At 32.7% G+C, this 14638-nt stretch overlaps 1 pseudogene; it reads left to right on the forward strand.

The window, feature by feature from the left end:
* The first annotated feature begins 9594 nt into the window (after positions 1-9594).
* LOC141659770 (putative pectinesterase/pectinesterase inhibitor 41) lies at positions 9595-11267 on the forward strand (annotated as a pseudogene).
* The last annotated feature ends 3371 nt before the right edge of the window (positions 11268-14638 follow it).

The raw sequence follows: 14638 nt of genomic DNA on the forward strand, positions 1-14638 counted from the left end.
GTCAAATTGTGACATCTGTCACAGGTGGTTCTATTACAGATCATCCCTCCAACTCTCAACCTTCAACATCCAACCCTTCATAACAACCATCTCACCCAATCCAACAGTGGTTAGAAAATGCTCAATCTCAACCAAGCATTGTGGTTGATCTTCTGGGTGATAAAATTCCAGGTCTTGCTAACATCTCACAGCATCTGCTCACTTTAGACATGACCAATCAAGACTATCAAACAATTATGCTCAGCTATATGAAGATGTTGAAAAGAAAAAGCAGAAAATAGTGAATGAGGCTAAACATGATGCCAATATGGATTCCTGGCTTTCTAAAGACTTCATATTGGAGATGGATCAGGTATTGGTAAGATTCAGGGAGGAATATGTCATAATTTTGGGGAGCAATGCTAAGGTCATGACTCCACAAGAAGTGTATGATGTAGTAAATGAAATCTACAAGGCTTAAATCAAAGCTTTTCAGCTATTTGGTAAAGCACTAGAATTGACTTTGACTGGTCATGAAGACAAGATTAGAAAGATGGTAAGGGAGAAGATGGATGAAATTATTCCTTCACAAGTCAAGATCCAATCACGATTTCAATATTTTGCTAACCAAGTTGTAAGATTTGATCTAGCTTCAGTAGATACAAATGTCAAAAATCTCAGACAATCTTTTGTGGCTTTACATGAGGTGGTTCAACAGTACATTGCAAATTCAAATGACACCAAACTCAAGTTGAATCAACTTCATCAAAGCAAAAATGAGCCTTCAGCTCTTTTGATAGAAAGAATAAAGGAAATTGTGCAAGCTACTTTTGGAACCTCAATCTCTTCAAGCTCTTAGTCACAATCATCAACATCATCAAATCTCCAACTTCAATCTCTACAACAGCAAGTTTTAGCTTTATAGTCCTCCAATGATTCACTCATAGCTCAGGTACAGGCTCTCACTTCTCTAGTGCAGAGTCAACAAAATGACATCAGGACCTTGATAGACTCCCACAAACACCTTCATATGCAGAATTCAGTTAATTTAGGAGCTATCATAGGTACTTTGAATGTTCCTCTACCTGCTCTTCCTGAAGCTGTGAGGCCGGAAATTCCAACTCCACTACTCGTCCCTGCCAACAATACTAAGGGGGAGATGGAAGCTAGAATTCAATAATCTAAGGAAGCTGGCAAATCTAAAGAGACTAGAAAATTGACATCTAGTCACACTGGTCAGAGCTCCTTACAAGCTCAATCATCTAAAGATGTTGGGAAAGAAAGACTTCTAAAAGATGCAGAAGGACCTTGTCAAGATCAAGAATTCAATGAACTTCTAACAGTCTTAAGGGTGTCTCTTCACAACAACTACATCACCTACAAAAGAGCATTGGCCAACAACATCAACTTTATCAGAGTGGTGATTGTCAAAGTTGATAACTTTCTGGAGAAAAGAATTATTACAAATATAAATGACTGTGGCTTGGACAGATGTCTACAGGTGTCTCTCTCCAATCTTCAAACCATCAGAGCATCTGAGCTGGATGTAATTATTGACAGAGTTAATATGGTGATTCCAGAGGACACCGAACTGCTAAATGAACTCAAGAAAGCTCAGATAGCTGCTTTTCCAGAAGCCTATCTTCATCCAAACAAGGGGTGGCCTACATCTGTTCACAATCCATAAAATGCAGGTTCTTCATAGTTCCAAAGAATTGTGTAAGAGGAAATATGAGATTGATAATGTCTCTTGAAACTGATCTCAAGTCCAAGAAAAACAAGAAACTTGAAGATGAGGAGATGATCAGAATCTTGGGGATATATATTCAAAATGCGGATACCATGTTGCCAAATTCACAATTTAACTTAAAAGATGACAAAGATGATGATGAGAAGAAGCAAGATGATCACAAACATTCTGGATCAAATCCAAGTAAGTCTTCTGGAACAACTGGTAGCAAAGAAAAGAAGCAAGATGAGAAAGAGGGATATTATAAGAAAAGATCTGAAGAGAGAAGAAGGAAGAAGAAGGAAGATGGTTCAGAACCAAAGAAAAATGTCCAGTCAATCCAAATTCAACATGCTCAAACCATTAAACCTATAACTCAAACACTCAACTATCTTTGACCTCAAAGCCCAAGTTTTTGTATAAACGAACAGCAAATACCCTACACAAAATACCAATCACATCTAGCTAATCCACCTTAAAGAAAATCACAAACCTACCCTCATTCAAGCCACCAGTCAAAACTGATTACAAATCTGTTGGAAGGAAACTAAATAAACTACAAATTATTGAAAGGGCTATCTGGAATTGTTATGATCAATCTGATTTTCTGCCACAAAATTGGAGCATCACAGATGAAGAATATTTTTAACAGCTGGCTGAAGAAATAGTCAGAGTATGGGTTGTATCTTATACAGAAATCAGGATTTATTATGATAATGGTACCTTCACGCTACTTGGAAGTAACCTAATGGACACACTTTCAACCACAGAATTTAAAAGAGTGATCAGCTTGATGAGAGATAAGGACACAATTACAAGGGCATGGAAGGCTGCATTATGTGTATGGGTGAGAGAAAGGGATGAAAGAAATGCAAGATCAACGACTGAAAAGGAAGAAAAAGATAGAAGATATGCATAAGAACTTGCAAGAATTGAACAAAGATCAAATGAGCTCAAAGCAAAGGGGTTGAGCAGACTTTCACATGATGGATATTGTTTGAATATAAAGGTTGGCAGATTTTCAAGAGTTGGAGCAGGTTACCTGAATGGTTATCATCAGATGAGTGGCTTAAGCATATGGAAGCTCTAAGAGGTACATAAATCATTGAAGAACTACGAGTGCTAGTAACTCTTCAGGACCTTATTATAAAAGAGCCAGGCTATGAGGACTTCACGTAATGGATGTATCAATCAAACTCATATAATCAATTTATGTATAAAAAGTTGTACTTGTATTTTTGTCAATTTTTATATAATATATATTGTTTCATTGTAACTTGGGGTTAGTCTTGCCAGACATGAATTTTTGATAAACAATTTTCTCACAAATTGGGGGTGATTGTTGTGCAAAACATGCTTATACTATAACAAGACTAAGTCAAATTAACAGCCCAAAAAATTAGTTGTATGATAATCTATATTTGTATTCTGTATTGTATTACTTGAGTGTGTAGAAATGTCAAAGATTAGACTGGAGAATTTTTCTGTAAATAGTCTCAAGCCTAATAATAAACTATGGAAGAAAATCAAGAAGATCATGCCTAGAGAAATTGTGAAGAAGCTTGGAGTTGAATCAAACTATTTTGGGAAAAATATTCTAAGTCAAGATATCTACAAGTCACAGATCAAGTCATATAGAGAAGTAATTCGAGAACTCTAGAATGACTTATCGAGAAGTCCAAATTGGCCTATCGAGAGGTCCTAGCGATATCGACAAGTCAAATGAAGATATCGACAAGTCACTTTGCATATAAAGAACTCGGAGATATCGACAAGTTCAAATGAAGACATGAAGATTGGAGATATCGACAAGTCAAATGTTTCATTAGAGATCTTAGAGATATCGATAAGTCAATATGCCTATAGAGATCTCAGAGATATAGACAATTCATTTCTACATGCAAAGTTTTGGAGACTTCGACAAGTCAATGTTACCTCGAGAACTTAGAGACCTCGCCAAGTCAAAGCTACCTCGAGAACTCAGAGACCTCGAAAAGTTAAAACACTTATAGAGAACTAAGAGATCTCGATAAACCATTATACTTATCGAGATGTCAGTTTTCTATAGATGAAAATGGAGATCTCGATATGAAGCTCAAAGTATAGAATGCAGAAAAGTTAAATATTCAAGATTATCAATCAATAAACAATCTAATCACTTTGATTGAAAAGTCTACAAAAGTAGTTTCAAGAGTTCAAGATCAAAGGCCAAGATTAACTGACAAAGGAAAATCACGGATTCATAGTATTTGTAAAGATACACTAGGCCAGAAATGCAAAGCTTTAGGGATAACTTAAAGTACGGTTTATTACATTCTATTGCATGTTGTGTAAACCTGTGTTTACTAATCTATAAAGTAAACATCGTTCCTTTGTTTTTAAGAGTATCAAACAAATCAAGAATTTCTTGTAACTCTCTCAAGGAAGAAGCTGAGTTCTTTACTCACAAAGTACCCAGGATTTGTAGCAAAACACTAGCTTGATTTTAATACAAAATTAAGTGAGTTTTGAAATATTGTGTGCACTGTTTATTTTCAGTTAACATAATATTGTTGCATTTCTTATCTGCTTTGTTCACCAACTAACAAACGTTCAAAAAGCCTTAAAAATATTCAAAACACATTCACCCCCCATGTGTTGTATTCATTACCTAACAATGATTCAACACCCGAATATTGAAAAATTAAGTCAATTTTATTTTCTACATGTGAGGAAAGTTATATAAAGAATAAAAGCAAATGGTAGCTAAGAAACATGAAACTTAAGCTAAATCAACAATATCAAGGACAAATGTGTACCCAAAGATCATCAAATGTTACATATGTCAAAATAACAATCCAGTAGTTAGACGTGACAAACTATAATAGATGTAGAAATCTCTAATAACTTTTAATGTTTCATCTTTTATAATATAGTATAGATAAGGGGTGTAATCATTTAAGATTTTAATGGATTGGTAAGAATTCATGGATTTTATTAAATTTTCTAAATTCGTTGATTCTTTAAATTCCATGAAGAATTGTATATTGATTTTTTAAATTCTACACTAATTTCGATTGATTTTAATGAATTGATTTATCAAGATTTTGGTGGACTAAATAAAATCCATGAATTTTATTGGTTTAATTTGTTATCATTTATTGTATTTCAAAATTTCACGTATCAACTAATAACAATATTATAGTTCAAAATAAATAACAAGATTCAAAAAACAAGTTTAAGTCATCAGTCATTCTCGTATGTTCCTCACACTCGTTATATTATTGTCCATCAACTTCTTCATTTATTTCGGTCCTTTGTTGTTGTTGACTTGATATAATTGATTCAAGTTTATTATACTCTTCGTGCTCGAATATCGGTCATCTCATCATGTCTCACTATAAAAAGAAATTGTATGATATAAAATTCAATATTAAAATTAAATTAGCCTATAATATCACTTATTAAATTTCAAGATATTATAAAATTAATAATATATACATATGTAATTATATGATATTAGGATTTGTTAACAATGAACGAGTGTGTTCATTAGAATTTAGAAGTAAACATGTTTAATAAGAGGACGGTTCTTCAAAACTGTTCAAGATCTCATAAATTTGGGAGTAAACATGTTTTCATAGAATTTTGATGATTTTAGAAATCTTTCAAAGTCTCATCTAATTTGAATGGATTTCAAAACATGTAAAATATAGTAGCAAATCCAATGAAATCTATCATTTTATTAAATCCAAAAAAATCAATGACTTTTTGAATACTACGAGATTTTAGTGGATTGTTTTCAATCTTGATTGAATACCATCATATTTTAAAATATTTTTGAAATCCTAATTGAATACCCTAAGATATTAAAAGATTTTTTAAAATCCAAATTGAATACCTTCAAATTTTAATGCATTAACTAAACTTCATATTAAATACCCTTCGAATTTTAAATAATACTCATTTGCCATTTGTAAGAAGGGCTAAAATTCTGAGTTGAATGCCAATTTTGGATCTAAATTATTTATGGCAAAATGAATTTGTTAGTACACTACAAGAAACATGGCTTTTACTAACCGCCAAATCGGTCGTTATAAGGACAAAATCGACCGATATTCACGAATAACGACCGGAATCATAACGGTCGGATGATCCCTGATCGCTATTTATTTTTTTAGTTAAATTTTACGTTAACTGACCCGGACTACTACCACGTGTGCAAGTCACATGTTGGGGCCCATCTAATGTGGTTTGGCCCACGACCTGACATGTTAGTGCCACATTGGGCCCACAAACACGTGGCTTGTACCTCAATTTAACACGCAAACTCCGACCGGGTATTCCAACCACACTTCGATTATTTTAAATCTATTACGACCGTCAGTTGGTCGACATAATTGATTGGTATAAGAAGCGACTGAATTGGGTAAAATCCAGTAATGACCAATATATACCAATCGGTAGGGAAGGAGACAGTCGGTATTGTATGAATACAGTCGGTATAGGTTGCCCAAAAATTATTACTTTTAGTCATTACTTGTTCTAGTTTGTCGGTATTGATGCAATTTATTTTTCTAATTAGGCTTGCAGTCGTTTCTCCCCGTATGCAATAATATTACAATCATAGCTTCAAGTAACTCTGCGTACAATACCAGCTTCAAGCAAATTACAATCCAAACCAACAATTTACAAAAATTCTACAATCATAAATAACAAACCAAATACAATAACTAATATATATATAAAATATAACGTAATTCAAATATAAAAAAATCAACTGTACGTTCAAGATAAATATATACTTGAACAGCCGTATGTTCAACAAACAATAAAACTATACTTCAAAGCAAACAAAATATTAATTACGTCTCATTTCATGCCATTTTCGCCGTCTTGTTGAGCCCTCCTTATTACCTAAAACATGTACGAGGTTAAAATGTTTTAAAATAACACATCATAAAATTTAAGTAGTGTATCTATAAACTAGTTGTTATTATATGATCACGTAGAGTATTTCTTTTAAGCTAGTATTCATTGATGATTAATCGTGTTATAACAGAAGCAGGAAAGATTATAATAAATGTAAAGAAAAGAACAAAAATAGGCAGAAAAGGAAATTATACGTTTAGGTTATACCCCCGGAGAGTTTATATAATACTCTCTAGGCGGTTACAGAAAGCCCGGAAAAATAGGCCCAAAACATATAACATTATCGTAAAACATATGATACTGTTTGGGACATATACCGATTTAAGGCATATTCTAACAAATTACCACCTTGACTTGAATTCTCTCATAAAAACAGATATATCAGATGCACCATAATAATTCCAAATATACTAGAAAAAACTCTTATGCCTCAGATTTTGCCCAAAAAGGGTAATTAACAAATCCCAACATTTAGTAAGTTCAAACAATGTTGAAACTTTTTATGTGGAACCGACTTGGTGAGCATATCAGTTGGGTCGTTAGCTGTACCCATTTCGTTCACCATGGTTCTCTTCTCATTTCTCAGAAAATGATATCTTATATCTTATGTCTATGTGCTTAGTCCACTCATGATGGGCTAAGAAGAGTTTTCATTTATTTCTTTCATCTCAAACTCAGCACGAAGAAGACACTTCAACTTCTGAACATCAGACTTGTTCTATGCAGTTATTAATATATCATCCACATACATGTTCAAATAAATCAAAGAACCATTTATTGTCTTACTATAATAAACACAATAATCATACGGACTCCTGGTGTAGCCAATACCTATCATATAACTGTCAAATTACTTTTACCACTCCCTCAGAGACTGTTTTAGTCCATACAAGGACTTTAAAAACTTGCCAACATTGTCTTATTGACCAGGAACCTAAAAACCATCTGGCTGAGTCATGTATATCTCCTCTTTCAGCTCTTCATGTAGAAAAGTTATCTTCACGTCCAATTGTTCAAACTCCAGATTCTAATGTGCAACTATTAAGCACCCTATGCAAGTGTGTCAGACCATTGGCAAAAATATCTCATTGTAGAGCTACTCCCTCTTATTGAATGAACCCTCGAGTTACTAACTTAATTTTATACTTGATACCCTCATCAAATGTTTCTACTTCCTTCTTCTTGTAGACCCATGTACAAGTGACAATCTTTATGTCTCGAGGTCGCGTGACCACTTCCCAAGTCTTATTCTTCTGAAGTGACTTAATTTCGTCTCCCATTGCAACAAACCATTTTGTTGACTCAGGACATGTAACTTATTACATGTAGTGCATTTGCCACCATATCTTCAAAACCATATATTAAGTTGTACCTTATTACGCAGATACACCTATGTTATCCACTTGTTTAAGCACACGCGACTTCCATCCGAGTGTTTTCTTTACACTTCTGATTCTCACTAGTGTAGTTGAAGGATTTGCATGGAATACAATTCCCTCACTTTTGAGTCACCAATAAATAGGGAATTTTGAATGTGTTTCATCAAGTGAGTTGAGAAATCAAGGTCTATTATTAAATAAATGAATTTAGAATGTACACTATTATTATAATAGAGAAAAAAACACAATGAAATTTAGATGATTGAATAAATGATGTAATAGCCTGGCTAAAATCATATTTAATTTTATCAGAGTTACGGGGACATTGAAATATCCAGGTTTCCTTAATTAGCCAAATTACTGATGTTATTTAAACCAGGGTTGATGATTAGGCCGACAAAAGACAACAGTAGCATAATGACTGACTACTCTAGCACTCACCCCGACCACGTTTTCCTCTTTTAGGTGTTGCGTATTTCTGGAAAATAATTAATTTTAGAAATGCAGAGTCGATATCCAAGATGAAATGGACGATGTACTATGTTAACTGTAATATCCGGGACATATCGTGTAATTATTTTTATCGATAAATGATTATTCACTACTAGAATTCTGTCAATAGACATCGGTCCTCAGAAATCGGTTGCTCAGACGACCGATGTTAAAGTTCTTTTAGACATCGATTATTTTAAAACCGATGTTACTGCTTATATTAGACATCGATCGAGAAAATAACCATTGTCTATAGTTATTTTTGAAAAATGAAAATGTTAGTTAAACATCGGTTTTTATATAACTGATGTCTTTGTTTTATAGACATCGGTTGTAGTTTACAACCGTTGTCGATGATTAACTAAAAAAATTAAAAAAACACGCGGAAAGTTTCCCTCCTTTTATTTCCCAATTATTCCCCCCTTAACCAATAACTAAACCCATGTTCTCTTGTATATCTCTCCTCTCAACTCTCTTCCTCTCCGGTATTTCACTCTTATTCTCTCTCATATCCCTCTCTGTATCTTTCCCATTCTCTCTCATATCTCTCTCTCTCTCCCTCTCTTTTCTTCTTCCTCTTCTCTCTATCCGTGACCATATTTCCATAATTAAAACCCTAATTTTTATCACCATTTGACATTGCAAGTAATTAGGGTTCCAATTAAACACCAAATTATAGATCTTCAATTAATCAAACTCCTGCTATGAGAAACCCTAATTTCTCGACCCGGCTTGGATTAGTTGTTTTTAAATTGGGTTTTGTTTTCTTTATCAAGATTTGTTTTTCCGTGTTCTTATTTTTTATTGGTGTTTTCAACAAGTTTTGAAATATCAGTACCCATCTCAAATTGGAGGTTTCAAAGCTTGTGGATGAGATTTACGAGAAAGTGAAGGAGAAAGCTTGGGGTAAGTAATTAAAAACTTTACTCTCAAGAAAACCTCTTTGGTCTAGATTTATGAATGTTCTATATCTCTCTTATGCATTTGACTTTTTTTTTATCAAAGAGTGAGAGAATTTGAGCAAGAGGGATGTCAGCTCTAGATCGTCTCGATTTGGAAGATAACAAGGTTTTGAGAGGGCGGAGTTTATATAAGATGAACGAAATGGTCGAGAAGAGGCGACAAGGAGTTGCGTTAGGTTATGGTGAGTACATGGAGATTTATGTCTTGAAGGTGTTCTTTTCTGTTGTTAAAGCTAGTGATCGCATTGTTTGCCAATTTTATTATGAAAATTGGCCTTTCAAGGTATGATTATTATGTGTATCTTCGTGTTCATAATTAATTTTATGTTTTGTGTTGTATATGATGTGTAATGCATCAAGTTTGATAGTGTATATGATGTCAATCATCTCTTCCGAATAACAACAATGCCAAAGTGCATGGCTATGGATGCTCATCCTTCACCAACTCCTTATCAACTGCTCGTAGATTTTAGCTATTGCTGGTCTTAAAGATTGTAGTTTACTAGGTGAGCTTAACGTTGATTATATATTACAGTCTTCAACAATAATCAAGCAAGCTCAGACCTTATTTGTTTCTCAAGCAGACACTGTTCATACATTAATGATATCTGTTTTAACCAATACACAAACTTGTTTAGACGGGCTCGAAGAAACTGCTTCTTCTTGGAGTTTGAAAGATAGAGTATATGTTCCTCTTGTTAATGCAACTAAGTTTTATAGTGTTTCTTTATCTCTTTTCCAAACAGGTCGAGTTCCAACTACAAAAAGAGTTTTATCTCGTACTCCTAAGAGGAGAGGAGCATTTGCACATGTTAGATTCCCCTTTAAAACATCTAGCAAAAATAAAGCAATTCTTTAAAAGATAGATCGCAGACATCTTCTACAAGATGATAAAGATTATATAGTAGTGAGTAACATTCTTGTCGTGAGTCAAGATGGAACAAGGGACTTTACAACCATCAAAGACGCCTTAACTTTGGCTCCCAACAAAACTGTAGCTAGTGATGGCTACTTTGTGATATATGTCACAATTGGGGTCTATGTAGAATATGTGTCCATTCCATAGAATAACAAGTACATTATGATGATTGGTGATAGAATTAACCAGACAGTAATCACTGGCAACCATAGTACTGCTGATGGCTTGGCAACTTTTAACTCTGTAATATTTGGTAAGACATTATTAATTTCTTGATTTAATTGAGTCAATTTTAACTTGTAATATTTTATACTTCGATATTATATAATACTTGTAACATATACTGATACAATGTTGTTTATGCAGCTGTAGTGGGACAGGGATTCGTAGCAGTAAATATAACATTCTGGAACACAGCAGGGGCAGCAAATCACCAGGCAGTTGCAATGCGAAGTAGGGAAGATACGTCAACATTCTATAGCTACAGCTTTGAAGGGTATCAAGATACCCTGTATCCCCACTCCAATAGGAAATTCTACACAGAATGTGACATATATGGCACAGTCGACTTTATATTTGGCAACGGAGCAGCTGTGCTACAAGATTGCAACATCTATCCACGTAAATTTAAATGTATTTTCAGTTTTTTTCTTTTTATTCAGTAGATGTTAACTGTAAATTGTTCATTCAGCTTTGATACAGTGTATGTTCTACAGGTGATAAAAGAAAGAGTAAACAATAGAGTAGATGATCTACAGGGTATGTTCTGTGATCTTCAATCAGCTGGAAAAGAGAGTCGTACTAATGATGTTGCTTTATTAGAAGAACAAGTTAATCGGATGCTTGGAGAATGGCAATCTGTACTTAATCATCCTTCTCCTGCTTCTTCTTTTTAGGTTATCACACCAACCCTCTTATATATGTATTATAGTGTTTGCTGATTGTTTTCGTTTTTGATTGCGTAATTTTTTTTGTTGTTGTTTGATCTTTTTTTGTGATTCGATAATTATGATAAACGGGGATTTGTGCGCGGGATAGGATAATTTAATATGTATTTATGTTTTGATTAAAATTATAACTACTTTAAGTTGAATTAGAAAAAAACACTTTAAATATATTTTAAGGAATATATTTTCAGGTAGTTGCAAAGGGCATGAAACAGGAAGCCTTGGCTCGACTAAGAAGAACCAAACTCAACGGATCGCTGAAGGCCGCTGCTATACTTTATATGGCATGTCACAATTCTATTTTGAGTATTATATCCATAACTTTCTTGCTGCTATTTAATTTGATTCAGAAAGTCTTAGTTTTTTAATCACAGGTTAAGATTAATACGTGTTTATAGCCAGTTTTTTAGTCACAGGTTACATGTCTATAATGTCATAAAATTAGTGTTAATGTCTATAATATAGGCCAATGTCTATGATACATGTTATAGCCTTAGAAAGTCTTTGATTCAAAAGTAATTGAGATAGTTTCTGCCCAGGATATTATATTTACCCTTGTGCAATCTGGTGTTTGTGCTGCATTTAGCCGAGGTAATTATTTATTTAGATATTCAGATACAAGTTAAAGCTGTCTTTGACATGAAAAAAGGTAAATATAACATTTGAATTGTTGAATGCGGAAACCAATACAAGGATATGCTTTATAAATATCGTGGCAAGCCAGATGCCGGCTTCCCTCTTTTTCAGTTCGAGTCATTGAAATGGTCTGGCTTTGACAACCCTGCTGACAACCCTGTTGTCGCACAAGGCTTGGAAAAGTTTTAGGCGAGATAGAATCTTTTTATTGATTGGAAGCATGGTAAAGAAAATTGGAGCCCGCATGGAAAGGGATGACTTGAGTACTAGAAATATGGTTAATTTTACACATTAGCTGTACTTTGTTTAGAATTATAAACATATTTGATATTAGTTATACACATTGAGAATTTGTTGATCTTGATTTCAATTGAGTAATAATGTATATATATATTGGTTGAGTTTTGAGAATTAAGTTTTTTCAGTATTGTGGTTAATACATTATCTAATATTTGATGTTAATAAAAGGATATTAGCACATATAAACAAGGCAATAACATCAATTCAAAAATAAACACCTGATGTCTATTTATCATATTAACATCGGTTATTTAATAAACAATCGATGTCTATTATTCAAATTGACATCGGTTATTTAGAAAACAATCGATGTCTATTGTTCAAATTAACATCGATTCTTTAAAAACAACCGATGTCTAATATGTTTGAGATATCAATTTTTTAATTTTAATCGATGTTAATTCATAAATATTGTTGGTGTGTTATAGTTTTAAATAGGCCTAATCGTTCTAATATTGCATTTCTGAACTTGACATAACTCAATTAGATAACAATAATGTTAATTAGACATTAGAAATTTTCCAGAAACGTTGTGTAAGATTACTTAGACATCGGTTTTTAACCGATGTCTATGAGAAAATATCTTTAACATCAGTCGCGAAGACATCATACATTTTTTACATAGACATCGGTTTTTAACCGATGTCTAAGGTGTTTTTTTTAGTAGAGATTATGTGATTTTTTGTGAATTATTTGACGATTGGTGTTGTTATGTGGATGTTGATATGTGATAAAGTATAAGTATGTTAATTTTATTATGTCAAGAATAAAATACAGATAATTAAGGTATTTTTCTGGTAATTTTTGGAATATTATTGGATTTTATATTGATTTATGAATTTATTAATTATTTTCTAAATAATTACAAAATTATTTTATAAGGTTGGGAATCGTCCGACTTCAACCGTTTTTACATTTTTACAAACCAAAACTCTTCCGAAAACTCCTTCCTAACCTAATCTGGTAATTCCGAACATTTTTCGTGTTTTGACTTTTTCGATCCGGATTACGGTTTGACCCGTGCGCGTCTCGGCGCACAATTTTCGATATGATAATTATTTCGATGTATTAACAAAACCCGTATTCCCAAAAGATGGGATAATATTACATTATTTTCGTATAAAGTATTTTATAAAAAGTCCGGTTTGGATAATTATCCAATACGGGTACCAAATCAGATCGTTTTTGTAGGTACTTAGCGGCTAAATAACTAATTTATCGATCCAAAACGATCCAACACGAACCAATATTCCATAAATATATATAGCCCTTTTATTATTTCATTTTATTCGTATAATCATAATCAATCAGTAAAAATATAGAATTTACAGAGAAAAACCCTAAAAATATTGTGTTCTTCATAATCAAACGCACGAACGAAGGCGTTATCGAACTCCGATTCAAGATTACTGTTATAATTATTTTCAAAAACAATATTCTGTTCATTTTAAAAATCAGAAAATGTATATTTATTTATTTTAAATTTAGAAAATGTTTATTTAATTATTTTAAATTCAGAAAATTATTTTAATTATTTGTTTATTCAAAAATAAATTGAAATTATTTTATTATTTCTTTTAATTAGTTTTTAATTATTTTAATTAATCTATTGATTAATTACTAATTGATTAATTAATAATTAATTAATCATATTAATTTAATAATTAGATTTAATTATTCACTTTTGATTTAAAATCCCGAAAAATAGTTTCGAGCTTTAAACTATTATTTAAAATTATTTTCAAGGCTCGATAGTTATTATAAAATTATTTGAAATTCAGTTTCGGGTATTCGAACCCTGTTATTTAATTTTAAAATGATTGGGAGACCCGTTTTAATTTCGAAAAATGTTCAAAAATTCATATTAAATACCTGGAAAATCATTTTAACCCCGAACCATCTTTGAAAAATTATTTTGATCAAATATCTTGCATGCTATGTGCTACGTGCTATCTGAATAATGTGTTATATGCCTATGTTGTTACTATTTGATGGTTTTTGCTGTAACTCTCAATCCGTAAATCGGATTTTGGTAAAACGAAGGGTAGATAAAAGCCTATGACGTCTATGTGACGATTAGAATGATATGAGATTGAGTATTGATAGATACTAGTGATGCCTAGCAGAGTAATCGAGGCATAGAAAGAGAAAGCCAGTGATCAGTAAAAACAACTGAAGCGTAGAAAAAGAAAGCAATTGATCGGTGAATAAAAGCAATGCATAGAAAAAGAAGAAAAGTGGTTGTTGAGTAGAAACGATAGATGAATACAAGTGAAGTTGGTAATCATCTGTGATAACACTACTAGAAATAGTAGATACGACATCGGTCCTTAGACATCGGCATGTAATGCACCCGATGTTAAAATGCAGTTTAACATCGGTTT

The sequence above is a fragment of the Apium graveolens genome, chromosome 5 (genome assembly GCF_009905375.1).
Source record: "Apium graveolens cultivar Ventura chromosome 5, ASM990537v1, whole genome shotgun sequence".
NCBI lineage: Eukaryota > Viridiplantae > Streptophyta > Magnoliopsida > Apiales > Apiaceae > Apium > Apium graveolens.